Source organism: Arvicola amphibius, chromosome 8, assembly GCF_903992535.2.
Source record: "Arvicola amphibius chromosome 8, mArvAmp1.2, whole genome shotgun sequence".
Classification (NCBI taxonomy): domain Eukaryota; kingdom Metazoa; phylum Chordata; class Mammalia; order Rodentia; family Cricetidae; genus Arvicola; species Arvicola amphibius.
In genome coordinates, this window is record NC_052054.1 from 4,730,512 (window position 1) to 4,736,511 (window position 6,000).

At 44.9% G+C, this 6,000-nt stretch overlaps 1 pseudogene; it reads right to left on the reverse strand.

Annotated features, from left to right (window-relative positions):
* Nucleotides 1-5,182: 5,182 nt before the first annotated feature.
* Nucleotides 5,183-5,454, reverse strand: LOC119821484 (annotated as a pseudogene).
* Between the last annotated feature and the right edge of the window lie 546 nt (nucleotides 5,455-6,000).

A 6,000-nucleotide genomic window follows, 5' to 3' on the forward strand; every position in this document is an offset into this window, starting at 1 on the left:
CTAAAGTATCTCCAGTATTGTTTATTGTTCTTCCCATTCCATCTTCTCCCTCTCATATTATGCCCCACCTGATTCTTTTTGTCCTTAAATGATGATTGTCCTGGACCATTGACTTTGAGCTATCCCACCACCTTCTTCCAATGTGGGAACTGCTGATCCTGCTCACAGCCAGATGAGAAATGAATGGATATTTGGAACACAGCATGAGATCCTGTTCCTAATCTGCCATGATACTTCTTCAGCTAGGTGTCTCCCTTCCCTTCTGACCCTTCTGAGGACAAAGGGTTTTGACTTGGGAGGTCAACCTCCCAGCTGGCATCTCAACCTCCATCCAAGTTTCATCTTTTCTTGCTGGCCTTTTCCAGTGGGGATGTTTGTCCTGACTGCTTGCTTCCTTCCCGCCTCCACATATTCAATTATCAGATAATGGCTTTTAGGGATGGAAAGGAAAAATTGACTCACTGTGATATGTGACATATTACTTTTGCTTTATTATTGCTTTTATTATTGATCATTATTTTTTGCATTTTGGGGATTGAGCTTGGGGACTGGTGCATGGTAGGCAACTGATCTATCACTGGCCTATAGCCTCAACTATCAACCATTGATCCCAAATACTAAAACTGTGGCTTTTGTTCTGGGTACCTCTTGAGGATCTCAGTGCTTCTCCCCTGAACATTGGCCATAGTCATGTGATTGGTGTCTTGAATTCTGTGTTTGCCACTCCAGTTGTGTTCTTTACAAATCTATATGAACGGCTTCACTGAAACGTGCATCTGTTATGTTGTTTTGGCATAGACTACCCTGGTACGGGAGAATTGTCTGTATTCTGTCAATCATGTTTTAAATAAACGCTGATTGGCCAGGCAGGAAGTATAGGAGGGAAAACCAGACAGGAAGGAGAAATGATGTAATGAGAACAGGAGAATTCTGGGAAGGAAGAAGTTGATTCCTCCCACTCCTGCCAAGATCACCAAAGCAGCAGGATGTGATCTGCCTCACTGAAAAAGGTACTGAGCCACATGGCTAAAATAGATCAGAAAAATGGGTTAATCAAGATGTGAAAGTTAGCCAGTAAGAGGCTAGAGCTAATTGGCCAATCAGCTTTATAACTTAAAGAGATCTCTGTGTTATTTCTTTGGGCCTTGCTGGCTGTGGGGTACCAGGTGGGACAGAAACCCCAACAAACAAGCAGGCCTGGCCCCTTCATGTTACACTACCCCAGTGTGTTCCAGTTACTCCTGGAACCATAGCTCCCCCTGTGCTGTGGGGGTCCCTTTTCTGTTTAAGATGGGCTGGTCGCCCTGCAGCTTTATTCCGTGTTTCTCACACAAGGTCTGCTCCCTTGCCACTGTCCTGTCCACTGTGAGTGTCCACAAGTGCTGAGCTGCTTGCACAGAGGTCTTTGCATTTGCTCTTCCTTCCCTGGGGATTCGTTTCCCCAGCTCCACTCCCAGTATCTACCTGTCAGCCCCACAGAGCCTGCTCTTTCCTTCCCAGCCCTTCCATGTGTAGTTGTGGTCTCCACTAAGACACGATTCAGGAATGTGGGAGTGGTTTCTGTGGGATTCACATTTCCTTCATTCTCTTGACCCAGTGTCTGCTGTGGTAGAAACATTCAGTGGGGCAATCTATTGAACTAATGGGTTCACAAGGAAAAGCTGAAGGGATTCACCCTCTGATCTTAGCCCCTGAACCCAAGATGATGATGTTATCGGAATATTTCAATTTTGTTCTTCGTGCTCTGTTCCCTGATTTCTTCAGCCAAATAATAATCCCTCCCATCTACTCATCTTCCCTTTCCTGTCTGTTTCAGACTCACCTAGCCTCCCCTTTCTTGTGTAATATTCTACAAAGCATAACATATCAACATGTATTGTTAGCAAAGAGGAAGCTTCCTGTGAGAGCATGCTGTCCCCTCTTAAATGCCTTGAGGATGGATCCTGTGTTTATTGTCTTTCCAACGTCCTGGAGCCCCTTACTGCTGTGACAATGGACTGATGTATGTAAGAACAATGGTTCTGAGAGAGGCCAACATGATTCTTCAGCCTTGATCAGGATGAAACGAGCCACACTAGGCTGAGTACCTGTGGCTCCCATAATCTGTACCATACTCCCAGAGTTCCTTATATGGCTACAAAACAGATAATGTTGTCAGGAATGATGCACCGTGTCTGTGATATTCCGTGTCCTCCTTCACCGTGACAGATATGATGTGCCAGGTACCAAAGAGTGTCATGCCTCACTCTTCAACTCCGAGTGCTCCAGCTTTAGAGCAGATATTCACTCTCCTTTTTATTTAATTTAACAAATGGAGGTGGGAGCTAATAATTTAGGGCAACCAATGAAGGGAAGCTGTTTAGGGAACCAGACTATTTCTGGGCTGGGATCAGAAAGGGTCTATAGGAGATTAGAGGATGATGGAGCTTGCCAGTGACTTCGTGCAATGACAGTGCCACAGGTCCAGCCCGCCACGACACTGCAGTTCTGTGTGTATGGCCACAGTGGTGAAGACGTTCTGGCACTCAGCTCAGTATCAGTCATGGTGAGAGGAAACAGTAGTTCTGAGATGGGCCCAAACAGCTTTGTGGTTTGGCTTCTAGTCAACGAGGCAGTGATAAATGCTACCTGTCACTGCTCAGGTACTCTGAGGTCTGTGTTTCCTACTGATGAATATGAAGTTGAACAAGGCACGCGAGGCCATTCTGATGGACAGAAAAGATGTAATATAGAGCAGAGACACCTAAGAGAGTTGGGCATTGAGGTGCCAGGTGAGAACCTATAGCCATCAGCCACTGGGAAATGAACAATAACAGAATAGCAGGGCCAGTTAGGTTAAATGCAGCTAGTAAAATGGAGTTGGGAGCCAGTGTTGAAGCTCATCAGCACAAGGACAAGGTAGTGGAGATGGAAGTCTCTTGTCTCTACTTCCTCTTGAAGAGAAAAAGAAATAAATGAGACAGACCAGGGGTCAGTCTGTTCTCTATGTTCTTTTCTTCCCCAAACAGCTTTCCTGTGGGAAGAAATCCAGAATCTTTATACTTTCTTGGGCACTGATTATGTCTCAAGCTCAGTCCTTGACCAGTGAACAAAACAGACAGAAAATGTCTCCATGGAGAACTTCCTTTCATGGCTGTGGGCGGGGGCAGTGACTGTAGGACATAAAGTGACACAAGCTTCATTTATATAGATTAAAGCTTATGAGAAAAAGCACAAACTATTCGGTCAGGTGGTTTGATTGTAGGAAGTGCGAAGAAGACCTATGCCTTTACATTTTGAATGAGGCTTCAAACTTCGGAATGTGTATGTGTTGTATCTACTATATTTAACTTATTTTTCTTTGTTTCAAGGTGTCTTTTTGGTGATAAACACAGTGTTACCTTATTAGCCTGTCCTAACACAGGCCCACTTATTTCTCATGCAGAAATGTTCTGTAGCCTAAATCCACTTAATGAGGCTCACAGAGGAGTTGATGGGAGTATGGGTCAGGGGGTGAAGGCACACGTTCAGCTGATGGTCTATGTGTTAACTACACTGTTGGTTTTGGTCCCCGTGCCTCACAAGAATTCTGGGAAAGTTCAACTGGTGGTTATAAATCTCTGTGAAGCTAGATGGACAGGAAGAATACTCCTTGCATCTCAACTTCATTTATGTGACTTGCAGAGACATTTAAATTGATTCAAGGGCCATTTATGCTGACCTTAATTAGTTGGAGGACTGTGCACCCTCAGTGGAAGCAGAGAGCCAAGAACTCCCAGGAACACGAGGAAAGGCAGATGCTGTAGTTCAGAACAGGTGAGTGGGAGGAAGATCTGGTCGACCTCGGAGACTGCAGGAAACAACCAGACACACAGTAATCACACTTTCTCTTTAGGAACAGCCCATAAAAGGGCAGGCTACAACCTTACCTGGTTGGAACTGGGTGATATGCCTGTACCTTTGAGTGTGATAGTTGTCAGAGTTATTGGTACATTGATTCTAATAGGAACATTTCTGTTTTGTGGGGTGAGTCTGATTCTACAGGCAGTGTGTAACTTTAATAATACAACATAATACTCTATAACTTCTGTGTGTGGAAACAGAACAAGAGCCTAGGTTGGCAGACAAATGGGTTCACGTGGTGTACTAGTCTCTTCAGGTCTGGTAACAAACCTTAGCTTGGTTGGAGTGGAGTCAATGGAAATTCGTTCTCATAGCTCTCGAGGGTAGAAGGTTAAGAACAAATGACTGGCATGCTGAGCATCATATACAGCCTGTTTCCAGGTTCGTAGAAAGAACCTTCCTACTGTGTCTTCCTGGGGTGAGAGGGTGTGATGTCTATGGTCTCTCTCTCTCTCTCTCTCTCTCTCTCTCTCTCTCTCTGTCTGTCTTTCTCTTTCCAAGCCAAATTGGACCCAGATTTATTAAAGACACTTTCCACAAACATGGTTTTCCAGTCAGGACACGAGCAGACAGTCATTAACAGGGTACAAGAACTTCCAAACTCCATTCTTGTGTCGACTACCACATCAGAAAGCCACTATAAAACCCAATGAGTCTTTCTGACACTTTGAACAGGGGGAGGGGCTTAGAGTGAGAGCTGTATTTCACACTGAGAATGCTATCTGACAACATTTCACAAGCAGGCCCTGACTTCCAGGAAATGAAATGAACACAGCAGAATTATCAATCTGAAGATCCATAATCTTCTATAAAAGGAACTGCTGCTCTTTTGAGGACACTCGATAATGTCACTGAAAAGTCCAGATTGCTCAACAGACTGACAAAGCCAATTTTGGAGGTCAAATTCCAACAGGTTTCTGGTCTTAAGGGAGTTAAGTCTATGATGATGGTACAGGGGAAGGAGGTAGAAAAATGAATTTAGTTTTTTCTTACAGGACATGTTCTACCATGGTGGCCACATATGTCAAAACCAGGACATCTCTCCTGGGAGCCAAGAGGAGTCTTTCAAAATTATCAAGGAAAGATATTTTCCATCATCAACCATTATCAATCCAGCTTGGGGGACATTGTTAGTGACACATATTCCTTCCTCCACCAAACAATGAAGTGTTCTGTGAGCTAACAACATAGCTTTACAAAAAGTAAAACAAAATTCTGCACTTTTATAAGACTTGATAAAGAATAGTATTTCAAGCTGTACAGTCACCAGAAGTACACAGTTATAAAAAATGCGCACATATCATTTGGCATATCCAGCGCCTTCAGCTTTTTGTGCCGGGTCTGTTCTGTCATCTGCATTCTCTGCAGGATTATCTGCATCTTTACCAGCATCGGCTTTCCCCTTCTTCCCCTTGGGGACCGTCTCTCCCTTCTTTGCAGGGGCCTTTTTAGGCTTGGGCTGTGGCTTTGGAGGAGCAGGTTTAGCAGACAACCTTGCAGATCTTCTCTGTGGCTAGTCCTCCACCTTGGCTTATTTTCTTTAGCATCCCCTTCAGCCTTCCTTTTGGGCATGGTGGCAGCAGGGGTCACCAGCACTGAATGCAGGAATGCAGTGGTGAGCCGGTTGGGTTCTTCTCCCGGTCGTCCTCGCTGCTTCTTCACACTGCTGCTCTACCGGCTGTCTTTACTCAGCTTAATCTCTAGTTCCAGCATGAACACTCTGTCCTCATGATCTAATCACCTCCCTGGCAGTCTCTTCCTCATGGTTATCACCCTAGGGGTTAGTATTTCAATGCGTGAATCGGGGGCCTCACACACCAAGACTGTCACACATGGGGAAGTTTTTAGCAGCAATGGCAAGAACAGGGAAGGCAATGACTCCAGTCGTGGCAGGGCTGCAGATCCTGTTTCTGATGCTTTGGGTTTCTGGATGACTCCATTCGTGACAGGCAGGGCTCCAGATCCTGTTTCTGATGCTTCGGGTTTCTAGACCAGAGCAGATTGTTTTTCCTGGTGAGAAAGCACTTCATCTGAAGATCTAGATAGAAGGAAAAGAGTTTATCTGTCTGAACAGAAAGGAATCCTTCCTGAATTCTTGCCTGGAGCTGAACATCAGTT